Here is a 13,275-nt window from a genome sequence, read left to right as displayed (position 1 = left end):
ACCCGGCATAATTCTGAAGGGCCTTGACAGAGTTGGCGCTGAGCCAGGGTTTGCCCTGAAATGAAACAGAGAAGTGCAGACGCTGGAAATCTGAAACAAAAATAGAAATTGCTCGAGAAACTCAGCAGGTCTGGGGCATCTGTGGAAAGACGGCAGAGTCAACATTTCAAGCCCAGTGACCTTTATCAGTTCTCATTGGGAATCTAGAACTAGAGGCATATATAAGTGAAGAAATAAAGGCTCTCCCATTAAGTTGGAGATGAGAAGGCATTTCTTCTCTCAGAGGGCCATTTGTCTTTGGAGTTCTCTTCCACAGAAAGCAGAGAGGGCCAGATCACTCAATGTGTGCAAACCTGAGTTAGAGTTCCACGAGGGAGTCGAGGGCAATTGGGAGATGGCAGAAGAATGGAGTTAAAGGCACAATCCAATCTATGATGGTCTTATTGAACGGTAGAGCAGACTCAATGGGACAATAGACCTACCCCTTCTAGTTTTCAGGATCATATTCAAGCACACTTTAAACCTCTGATGAAGGGTCTAGGCCCGAAACGTCAGCTTTTGTGCTCCTGAGATGCTGCTTGGCCTGCTGTGTTCATCCAGCCTCACATTTTATTATCTTGGAATCTCCAGCATCTGCAGTTCCCATTATCTCTGACACTTTAAACCTCTGCTCCCTGGGTGAACAGGGCGACCAAAGTGTGTGATATTTCAAACCAGATTAATGTTTCAAACTGTGCCATGCTTTGAGTGATAAAAGGTGCTGTCTACATCATGGAGGCACTGGGAGAGATGTTTAAAATGACATGATTTTCCTTTACTTCGCCCCTGCAATCTACCCACCCAGTGGCAACAGCTCAGTGAAGAATGGTGATTAAAGTGCAAGTCATATTCGAACGTAAAAGAGACTGAAATGTTTATCATTACCACATTGTCTTTGGCACAAATTGCCACTCCAACACTTAACTGCCTTGACATTTACCCCACAGTTTATAACCTTGATTGTATCTCATGGATTTGTTCCTTAAATAGATGCATGCTAGTGTGTAAAATAGAGCTCGCTTTTCATAGGAGGAAGTCTGCTGTTTAATTAAACAATGTTTCAAGAGGTTTGCAATATGTGCGATATTTCCTGTTGCATGCTTTCTCGTACATTTGTTAGGCATATTTGGGCTTCATTTACCAGAACGTAACAACAAGATGATTTAGATTTTCGTTGCTGAAAGACACAGTGCCCACACCAACACACCCCTGCCCCCCGCCATACTAATAAATCTGTCAGTGCTGGGATACCAAATACCAATTTTAGAACAGGTCTTGATGACTGAGTGTGCACAAATGCAGTACTCAACCTCCCTCATGCCACAATGAAGTCACATTCATTTCAAATTGTTTCCACTCAGGATGAGGGGACTTGCTGATCTTGAACTCTGAGCATGTTCAAAAGCGACAACAACTTGCATTGATCCCTTGCTGTTAACGTACACAATTGACCGAAACAGTTTCCATGTGACATATGCAGCAGGTGGTGAAGAAAGCAAATGGCATTTTGGCCTTCAAAGTGAGAGGAATTGAGTACAGGAGCAGGGATATCTTGCTGTAATTTTACAGGTCCTTGGTTGGACCACACCTGGAGTATTGTGTGCAGTTTTAGTCTCCTTACCTGAGACAGGATGTTTCCAGACTGATTCCTGGGATGCAGGACTAATGTATGAGGAGAACCTGGATTATTTAGGACTGTGTTCACTCCGGTTTAGAAGTGTTAATGGGAATCATAAAAATCTATGAAATTTGAACAGGACCAGACATGGTGAGTGCAGGAAGGACATTCCTGATGACAGGGGAGCCCAGAGCCAGGTGTCACCATTTAAAGACACTGGGGAGGCCACTTAGGACTGAGATGAGGAGAAATGTCTTCAACCAGAGAGTGGGGAACCTGTGACGTTCTCTGCCACAGAAAGCGGTTGAGGCCAAAACATTGATCAGAGTTCTTAGAAGAAAGGGATTAAAGGTTATGGGAGGAAAGTGGGAACAGGCAATTAAGATGGTTGATCAGCCATGATCATATGGAATGGGAGAGCAGGCTTGAAAGGCTGAATGGCCTCCTCCCGCTCCTGTTTTCCATGTTTCTATGTGCGTAAGGGAAACATCATAATCGGAGAATGGCCACGGCATAGAACGTCAGCTCACAGTGTGTGTGCTGGCTGTCTGCAAAGACACATCAGCAATGCTAACTCGCCAGCCTTTTCCCAGGGCCCTGTATCCATCCACATCCAAATAGTTAGAGATAATAAAGTGTGAAGCTGGATGAACACAACAGGCCAAGCAGCATCTCAGGAGCACAAAAGCTGACGTTTCGGGCCTAGACCCTTCATCAGAGTGCTCCTGAGATGCTGCTTGGCCTGCTGTGTTCATCCAGCTTCACACTTTATTATCTTGGATTCTCCAGCATCTGCAGTTCCCATTATCTCTCACATCCAAATAATTACCCACTTTCCTTTTTAAAGATACAACCGAATCCACCTCCACTATGTTTTAGGCGGAACGTTCCAGTTCCTAACCACTTGTTGCATTTAAAAACAAGACTTCAGCTTCTTTCACCATGGTGTGTTTGTTTGTTCTGCTATTCACCTCAAGACTTGTGTTGTCTGCTTCTTGAACCTGCCACCAACATGAATGGTTTCTCCCTTTGATCTGTGTCCAGATCTCTCTCATGTTTTGAAACCCTTTTCTCCGTGAAGCACACCAATAATAAAAAAGTTAAATCTATCCAGCGCATTTGATGTCATCAAAGGTCCCGAGGAGATTTGGAAGAACGTTCTAAACCAAATTATGACACTGAACCGCATAAAGAGACGGGTCAGGTCACCCAGTGCTGGGAAAAGAGGTTTGAAGTGGTGTTTTGAGGGAAGAAAGCGAGGTAGAGAAGCAGAGGCACGTAGAGTCTTTGGATCTGACAGTATGGAAGGAGGCCATTGCATCCATCGTGTCTGTACTGGCTCCCAAAAGAGCTGCCGAGTTAGTCCCATTCTCCAACACTATCCCTGAAGCCCTGTAAATTCATCACTTTTCATTACATACACAGCTGTATTTTGAAACCTCCTACAGAATCCACCTCCACCACTCCCCCAAGCAGCACAATTCAAATAATTCTCTGAGTAAAGAAGTTTCTCCTCATGTCACTCCTTGCTGTCTTGCTGGCAATCTTAAAATTGTGACTGTAGTTACTGATGTTCCAACTAATGGAAACAGAATATCCTTGTTTACTCTGTAAAAATTGTTTATGATTTTGAACACCTCATTAAGGTCACCTCTTAGTCTCCTCTGCTCCTAAGAGAATAAGCCCAATTTCTCTAATCTTCCCTCGTATCTGAAATCCTTCATTCCTGGTATCATTCCAGTAAATCTCCTTTGAACTCTGTCCAGGCTTGAATATCCTTCCTTAAGTTAGGTGTCCAGGACTGAACACGATACTTCAAATGTGGTCCACCAATGATTTATAGAGGTGTGACATCTTTTCCTTACTTCTACATTCCATTTCTTTGTTTATAAGCGCAAGAACTCTATAAGCCTTCTTAACAACTGTTTCAGCCTGCCTGGTTACCTTCAAAGAATTATGAATATGAACCATATACTCCCGATACTCCCCCCAAAGTTGAACCTTTGAGCCTGTATGGTCTCCCTCTGTTTCTTCTACTAAACTGTATTGCCTTACATTTCTCTGCATTGAACTTCAACTGCCAGGCATCTGCCCATTTGGCCAACTTGTCAATGTCCCTCTGAAATCGCTCAGCGTCATCCTCACAATTCACTATCCTCCATAGCTTAGTATCACCTGTGAATTTAGACATTTTGCCCTCAACATCCATTTCCAAATTGTTTACGTAAATCAGGAAGAGCAAGGGGTCCTGGTTTAGGGAGAACATTCTGGAGTATGGCATCCATAGTGGAACAATCACAATTGGAAATGTACAAGAGACCAGAATGTGAGGTGCGGAGATATAATAGAAGGTTGTAAAGTTGAAGGAGGTTACAGAGATAAAGACAGGCAAGACCATTGATGGATTTGCAAACAGGGATCGAAATTTTCAAGTAAAGATATCAATTCCAAACAGCTTTCGATACAGCGCTACAGATTTGTTTGCAAACATATGGCCCTTGCAATAAAAGGGAAGGCACCAATGCAAATGCAAAATTGGTTGAGTGACAGGAAGTAGAGATCATGGCTTTCATTGGGCTGAGGCAAAGTTTGTAGTGGAGTTCAGTTTTGGGGGACACGTGTTTTCCTGATATATATTTAAGACCTAGATCTTGGTGTACTGGGATAAATGTCAAGATTTGAGGAGAATAGTAAGCCTGGAAATGTTGTAAATTGTGAGGAATACAGAGTGAAAATTCAAATGGTGATGCAATGGGCAGAATATATTTAATGTGGAGAAATGTGAAACAATTCATTTTGATAGGAATACTGCAGAGGAACATTGGAAACGAATAGGCACTATTCTAAAGGAAATGCAGGAGCAGAGGGGCCTGCTGTATAGGTCCATAAGTCATTGACAGTGGTAGGGCAGGTTGAGATAATAAAACACACAGTCTCCCAGGGGAATAGAGCACAACAGCAAGGAATGACATTGAACTTGTACAGTTCACTAATTCAGACTCAGCTGGAGTATTGCAGCCATTTCTGGACTCCACACTTTGGGAAGACCAGAAGATATGGGAGAAGGGTTAGGCCATTCGGGCCATCGAGTCTGCTCTGCCATTCGATTATGGCTGATGTGTTTCTCAATCCCATTCTCTTGCTTTCTCCCCTTAACCTTTGATTTCCTCATCAGTCAAGAACCTAACTCTGTCCTAAATACAGTAGTGATTTGACTTCCAGTGTCTTCTGAAGCAGTGAGTTCCACAGAGTCACTACCTTTTCCCTCCTCAGCTCAGTTCTAAAGGCTTGTCCCTTCACTCTGAGGCTGTGACTTTGGACCCTAGTCTCTCCTCCTAGTGGAAACATCTTCTCCGTATCCACTCTATCCAGGTTTCTCAGTATTCTGTAAATTTCAATGAGATCTCTACTTATCCTTATAGACCACATTGAATACAGAACCAATGTTCTCATATGACCAGCTTTTCATCGCCAGGATCATTCTTGTGAACCTTCTCTAGATCCCCTCCAAGACCTTCCTGAGATATGGGCCCCGAAACTACTCACAATATTCCAAATGCTGTCTGACCAGATCCTTATACATCCTCAGTAGTACATCCCTGCTGTGGCATTCTAGCTGTTTAGAAATGAGTGCTAACATTGCATTTGCCTTCTGAACTGCCAAATGAATCTGTCTCAGCTTTAAGCTTAAGGGACTCCTAAACTATAACTGCTAAGTCCCTTTGTGTTTCAGATTTCCAAAGCCTTTCCCCATTCTGAAAATAGTCTATGTCTCTATTCCTCCTTCCAAAGTGCATAACCTCACACTTTCCCATGTTGTACTCCACCTGCCACTTATTTGTCCACTCGCCTAGCCTGTCTGAATTCTTCTGCGGCTTCCTTGCTTCCTCAACACTACTGTCCCTCCACCTATCTTCGTGTTATCTGTAAACTTAGCAACAGTGCCCTCGGTTTCTTCATCCAGATCATTAATGTATAACGTGAATACTCAAGGTCCTAACACTGACTACTGCAGAACTCCAATAGTCACCAGCTGCTAGCTTGATAAAGACCCCTTTATCCCTACCCTCTGCCTTCTGTCAGTCAGCCAATCCTCTATCCGTTGCCAGTACTTTCCCCTAATGTTGTGGGCTTTTATCTTATTTATGAAGAAATGTGAAGGATTGGAGTGAGTGATGCATCAGTTGTGCAGATTTTTTGATTTTGATTTTATTGTCCCATGTACCGAAATACAGTGAAAAGTTTTGTTTATGAACAGTACAGGCAGATCACAGCAAGCAAAGGATGTACAGATCAAAAAGACTTAGAGACGTACAGGCTACATTGCAGGTTACATGATTTCAAGCTAGAGTGTATTCGACAGTATGATAACAGCCAGAAGGACGCTGTTCCTGAAGCTGCTGGTGCGTGTGTTCAGGCTCCTGTATCTTCTGCCTGATGGAAGAGGTTGTAGGAGATCATTACCGGGGTGCGATGGGTCTTTGATGATGTTGGCCGCCTTTCCGCAGCAGCGAGCCATGAAAATACACTCCATAATGGGTGCACACCACCTTCTGTAGGTTGGAGAATTTAGGAATGTTTTCCTTCAAGAAGAAAGACAGGAAAGCTGATAGAGGTATTTGAAATGGTGAGGGGTCTAGGCAGAGTCAACAGAGAGAAAGGGCTCCCTTTCATCGAGAAACAGCCATTCTGCTTCCTATCACTCACCCAACTTTGTATCTTTGCTGCTTCTGACCCTTTCATTCCATTGGCTTTACCTTAATTAATCAACCTGGTCTGTGGCACTTTATTAACTGGGAGCAAATCATACAGACGTTGGAATCTGTAGTGAAAACAAAAGATACTGGCGATTTCGGTGCCACCACGGCTCAGTGGTTAGCACTGCTGCCTCACAGCACCAAGAACCTAGGTTCGATTCCAGCCTCGGGCAATTGTCTGTGTGGAGTTTGCATGTTTTCCCAGTGTCTGTGTGGGTTTCCTTCAGGTACTCCAGTTTGCTCCCACGAGCAGTCTAGGTGGATTGGTCATGCTAAATTGCCCGTAGCGTTCAGGGATGTGTAGCTTAGCCGGGTTATAGGGGGATGGGTCTGGGTCTGGGTGGGATGTCCCAAGGGTTGGTGTGGACTTGTTGGGCCGAAGAACCAGTTTACACACTGTAGGGACTCAGTGATCTACGATTGCAGCATCCTTGGAGAGGGAGCAAGCTGACATTTTGAGTCTAGATGGTGTGGAGGGGGCAGCTTTTATGCAATAGGAGAAAGGGTGCTGATAGTGCAGATTAAGTGATCATAATGTGAGAATGTCAGAACAATGGTGTGTCTCCCTGCCAGACTGGAAAAGACTGTCCCACTGGAGTGGGTGGCAGGGTGACAGAGAATGCAACAAGTAAAGCTAAAAGAAAGGGAAGGATTGGGAGTGGGTTCACAATCGGTAGTTGTTGAACTCAGTGTTAAGCCCAGAAGGTGGTAAAGTGCCTAGTTTGACGATGAGATGTTGTTTCCTCCAGTTTGCTCTGTGATTCTCTGCAGCAAGTGAGCCAATGTGTCTGTCCTCAGTACCTCACTCAGTATCTACTCAGTTCACTCAGTATCGTCAGATATGCCCCTTCCAGTGGCAGTGATGTAGTAACTTTAAGTACATGCAGCCCACTTTTTATCAGGTTTTAGACCATGCGGTGCTGTAAACACTTATGCTTTCATTATGATTCTGGTAATAGCTTCTTTCTTCATAAAGATGCGTTTGAAGTTTCCTTTTAGGATTTAAACCATGCCTCTTTTTCATGCCAAATCACCCCCATGCTCCTCTTAACACCTGTTTTTTTTAACCATCTATGTATGTCTGAAAAACTTTGGAATTTCCTTTCATGTTAACTCGCAGTCTCTTCTCATACTCTCGCTTTGCATATTTTAATGCCTTTTTTCACCTTAGCATCAGCCTGGTTCTCCCTTGCAATATCAGTCTGACATTTCACGATATGTTTTGGATTTCCAGCTCTTCCATCATCCTGGAAGCTCTGGCTTTGTGTGTTCTACCTTTCCCGGAGGGAGAATGCACCTCGCCACCACTGAACCATCTCCCCTTTAAGGGTGGCCTGTAGTTCCATCAGAGATTTTTCTACCAGTCCGTTGAACCCAGCGCCACTTCTTTCCTGAATTGGAAGGTGGATTTTGAAGTTCCCTTAGGCTTTATTCCAGCCATCTTATTTTCCCAGTGTGGCACTAAACTGGCGAACAGTTCAGACAATAAGAGCAATACTATAGCTGAATTCTGACTCACGCTACTGCCAACATGAACAATGCCAATGTTGGGAGCGCTGCATTTCTTCTCGTTGGGAGAAGTCTTCCTCAAGGTTTATGGCACTGGTGGCATCTGTCCTGTGGCGGAGGCCTGGCAAAAGAAAATGTCCATTGGTTATTAAATGGTCACCATTATTATCACTGGGTCCCTGGACAAAGATGAGGTAGGGCAGGAGTGGGGGAGAGGTCATTAGCTACAGGTTACTGGTGAGCGGGGTGGGGACCACAGGCAAAGGCTAGATGGTGACTTTCAGAAGCCCCTCCATTCCCCAACCGAGGTCCTCTCAAAGAGGCTCCCTCACAAAGCAACTTTCAGAGACACTCGGGTTTGCTGGGTACCCATCAGGAGACACTGGAGAGCTGTGAGATGTCCATTTAATCTCTCGACACTTTCCTTAATCAGCCTGTTTCGGGATGTTACCACACACCAGATGGGAGTTGAACCCAGGCCTCCTGGTTTCGAGGCAGGGACACTAGCACTGCATTGCAAGAACCCTCCACGTAATCTCAGAATTCAGGTAGGATTATGAATGATGAGTGCCAAGTGACCCATTATTTTAAGAAGGCCGATCCGATTGTAGCGTTAACTCCACCTTCCTGCCTTCTTCACCTTTCTCCCTCCACGCTCTTGTGGATAACTCGGCTTTGACTATTTCAATGACCCAGCTCCCACTGTGGTCGGGAATTCCGAGAGAGGAAATTCTTACTATTTTCTATCTTTCCTGGGAGGTGATCCATCTCAAACTGTGGCCCCTGGTCCTGGATCCCTCATGAGAGGAAACAATCTTTTGGAATCAACCCTGGCAAGCCCTCTCAGAAGCTTCTTGACTCTATCCAGCCAACATGATGAAGATTCTCTGAACTGCTTCCAATTCCATTAGCATCTGTCCCTAGGTATGGAGATCAAAACTCTACACAGTAATCTGGGTACGGTCTCACCAATGCCTTGTACTTCACCATATTGTTCTACTCCACCTCCCTTACAATGAAGGCCAACATTCTAACTACCACCTTAACATCTTGCTGGGCTTACATGCTAACGTTTTGTGATTCCTGAGCAGATACAACCACGTTCTTGTGCACTGCAGTATTTTCCAGTCTCGTTCTTTAAATTATATCCCGCTTTTCACTGCTGACATGCTACTGCTGTACTCATGTGGGCAATTACACAGGACAGTAAAACTAATTCAGTAGAGTGCATTTTCCCCATTACACTTTGTCTGCCAATATTTTTGCAGACTCACTTGTAGCATCCTCACAACTTATTTCCTGCCTTTCTTTGTACCATCACCAAATGGCTTCATCACAAGTTACGAATTTATCCTAATTTTCTGCTTCCTGTTGGTTGGCCAATTCTCCAACCATTCTAAAATATAAAGCCCAACACCATGATCACTACCCTTTGCAGCAGCACTTTAAATGGCATTCTGGATGCCACATTGTAGGAAGGAGGTAAAGACATCACATAGAGTGCAGATAATAAAATGTGAGGCTGGATGAACACAGCAGGCCAAGCAGCATCTCAGGAGCACAAAAGCTGACGTTTCGGGCCTAGACCCTTCATCAGAGAGGGGGATGGGGGGAGGGAACTGGAATAAATAGGGAGGGGGGGGAGGCGGACCGAAGATGGAGAGTAAAGAAGATAGGTGGAGAGGGTGTAGGTGGGGAGGTAGGGAGGGGATAGGTCAGTCCAGGGAAGACGGACAGGTCAAGGAGGTGGGATGAGGTTAGTAGGTAGCTGGGGGTGCGGCTTGGGGTGGGAGGAAGGGATGGGTGAGAGGAAGAACCGGTTAGGGAGGCAGAGACAGGTTGGACTGGTTTTGGGATGCAGTGGGTGGGGGGGAAGAGCTGGGCTGGTTGTGTGGTGCAGTGGGGGGAGGGGATGAACTGGGCTGGTTTAGGGATGCAGTGGGGGAAGGGGAGATTTTGAAACTGGTGAAGTCCACATAGAGTGCAGAGTCAGTTTGCAAGAATGCTTCCCGGGATGAGGAACTTATGTTTATTTTGAGTAGAATCCCTACAATGTGGGAAGCATGCCATTCAGCCCATTGGGTTCACACCAGCTCTCCAAACAGTATCCCACCCAAACCCTGTAATCCTACAATTCCACATGGCCAACCCATGTGGACTGCACATTCGTGGACACTATGGGGCAACTTAGCATGACCAATCTGCCTAACCCGCACATCCATGGGCTATGGGAGGAAACCCACGCAAACACAGGGAGAATGTGCAAACACCGCCCGAAGCTGGAATCGAGCCCAGGTCCCTGGCGCTGTGAGGCAGCAGTGCTAACCGCTGAACCACCGTGCCACTCCAGCGACGAGGGTAGACTGAAGTCTGTTCTCCTTATGGAAAAGAAGGTCGAGAGAAGAACTAGTAGAGGCTTTCAAAATTATGCAGGGGCTAGATACGTTAGATAGGGAGGAACCGTTCTCACTCTCAAAAGAAACAAAATGAGAGGGCATGGATTTAAAGTGATTTGCGAAAGAATTATGGGTGATGTGAGGAGAAACGTTTTCTCACAGCGAGTACATAGAGTCTGGAATGTACTGCTGGAAATTGTGATGGAGGAAGGTTGAACTGAGGCATGCGAGCGGGCAACGGGTGGGTATTTGGATAAAAATAAATTGCAGGGGTACAAGGAAGACACAGCAGATTGAGCACTCAGTATGATGCTCATTAAACAAGTTGATGCCTGGGTGATAGCCAGAATGGCCTCCTCCTGTACTGTAACAAAATCTGTGATCTTGTCCTGTTGCTTTCAGAAATCTAAATACACCAACATCTCTGGTTCACCTTTGTCCACAAGACCATACAATATAGGAGCAGAATGATGCATTAGGCCCATCATCTCATATCCCACATTCGATCCTGGCTGATACATTACTCAACACACTCTCCTGCCTTCTCCCCATAACCATTGATCCCGCACTAATCAAGAACCTATCTATCTCCGTCTTAAATACACTCCATTACTTGGCCTCCACAGCTGTTGCTGTCCTGTAGATACACCACCATTTGACTGAAGAAATTCCTCCCTTAGCCTCTCCTACTAGAGGAAATATCTTACCCATGTCCACTCCATCCAGGCCTCTGTAAGTTTCAGTGAGATCCCCCTCGTCCTTCTCAACTCCATCAGGTATAGGCTAAGAAACCTCAACCGCTCCACATTTGATCAGCCCTTCATTTTGAGTCTCCTCTGGCCCCACTCCAAGGCCAGCAGATCCTTCTTTGGAACGAGGCCCAAAAATATTCCAAACGAAAACAGAAATTGCTGGAAAAGCTCACAGGTCTGACAGTATCTGTGGAGAGAAATCAGAGTTAAGGTTTCAGGTCCACTGACATTCCGAACGCAGTGTGACCGGAGCCTCATACATTGTCGATTGTCTGTTATGTTTTCAGAGGACTCTAATAATGTTGTCAATGTCGTCCTACATTTATGTTAAAATATTTCTTTTCTCTATTCACTTATGGGACATAGGTGTCACTGGTCAGCCCGTATTTAGTGCCTGTCCCTAGCTGTTGTTGAACTGGCTTGCTATGCCGTTTCTGAGGACATTTGAGAGCCAACTGCATTGCTGTGGGTCTGGAGTCACATATAGGCCAGTCCAGGTGAGGATGGCAGATTTCCTTCTCTGAAGGACATTAGTGACCCAGATGGGTTTTTCCGACAATCAGCAATGGTTTAATGGTCATCAGCTTTCTTAAGGGTAGGGGAGTGCAATACCAGAGGGCGTGGGTTTCAGGTGGGAGCGGGAAGATTTAAAAGGGACCTAAAGGGATAACTTTTTCACGCAGAGGGTGGTGCGTGCATGGAATGAGCTGCCAGAAGAAGTGGTGGAGGCGGGTACAGTTACAACATTTAAAAGGCATCTGGATGGGTACATGAATGGAAAGGGTTTAGAGGGATATGGGCCACATGCTGGCAAATGGGAATAGATTAATTTAGGATATCTGATCGGCATGGGTGTGTTGGATTGAATGGTCTGTTTCCATACTGTGCATCTCTGTGACTCTATAGTCTTGTGTCCTGGAATTCTATAAGTTACTGACCAAAAATGCTACAGGTTCATAGGAAGGAGGGAGATAGAGATTTTTTAGGGACTTGAAGCAGGAGGAGGAGGCACACAGCAGAAAAATATTCAGAATATTCAGAATGACTTTCCAAATACCTTGCCAGTGAGTGTGATATGTTTCAGATTTGATGCAGTCCCTTTTATGCGAAGCAGTAAGACGAGATTGGACAGCCATGGTGTGGTTTCCAATCTGGTAGATCGGACACATGCATAACCGGGAGTACATTTTCATATCAGTGCAGAGTAACATGCATCACGGCAGGCCGAGCCATTGCTGAAAAAGCAACTGTTTAAAAAGCACAAGGTGAACCTGGCACTGTTGAGCTACAATTGTAGATGTACATTTCTCTCCTTTGTGACTGTGAGCATCTGAGGAATAAAAGGGGGTGATATAACGCTGAACATGTTTATCCAACATAATGCTGACTTTCATCTCAGTAAGAGTCTGACATTTCTTGATACATAAGAGGGAGACCAGCTCTGCCACAAATTGTCAACATCTTTAAAACAGAACTAATCCTGCCACATTTCACGGATGTAAAATGAGGCGGTGAGTGACGGAGGGAGCAGTGAGCAAAAGTTTCTTCGTAATGATCTAATTTGAAGTTTATAAATATATAGAAAGAAGTGCAAAATATTGGGAGTTGACTTCAAGACAGCACAGAAAGATCATTGAATAGCCCACTGTGAACGATAATAAAGGAAGAAATTTTGCTCCAACACTCACCTCAATTGACTAGGGCAATGGGACTGTAATGTCTGGTAGCGGCAAGAACGGAAGTCAAATGACCTGAGGCCATGAAGGATTTGGCGGTGAGAATGAGGATTTTGAAGTTGACTATATCGGATGAAATAGACCCAGTGCAGATCATTGTACAATTAATTAGTTGCTGACTGGCACGGTTATTTATTCATAAACCTGAATGTCCCTTCAAAAGGTGGTCATGACTTGTGTTCTTGGCAACTGTGTGCTCAGCTATTTCAGAAGATTAGTAGGGAGGCACATAAGGTCCAAAATGTATTTCTCCTGAGGGCTACTTTTTGGTTTCTAGCAGTTCTGTTTTCATTCTCACTAACTCCTTCATGAGTTGATGCAGTCAGAAGGTAATAAGATCCTCTTTATTTGTCCTGACATATGGGTTGTTTGGACTCGCAAAGAAGCAAAATGAAAAGAATCCACAAACATCCACAGTAGTCATCGCCACGTAAAACCACAACACATAGGCAAAAGATTTACTTCCTA

At 44.8% G+C, this 13,275-nt stretch overlaps 1 protein-coding gene across 3 annotated transcripts in view; it reads left to right on the top strand.

The window, feature by feature from the left end:
• Nucleotides 1-13,275, top strand: part of ank3b (ankyrin 3b) — a 372,799-nt gene that overhangs the window by 138,864 nt on the left and 220,660 nt on the right. The gene's annotated exons all lie outside the window — the stretch shown is intronic.

The sequence above is a fragment of the Stegostoma tigrinum genome, chromosome 20 (genome assembly GCF_030684315.1).
Source record: "Stegostoma tigrinum isolate sSteTig4 chromosome 20, sSteTig4.hap1, whole genome shotgun sequence".
NCBI classification, from domain to species: Eukaryota; Metazoa; Chordata; class Chondrichthyes; order Orectolobiformes; family Stegostomatidae; genus Stegostoma; species Stegostoma tigrinum.
The sequence above is the reverse complement of the archived record's forward strand: the minus strand, read 5'-3'. Positions and strand labels throughout refer to the sequence as shown.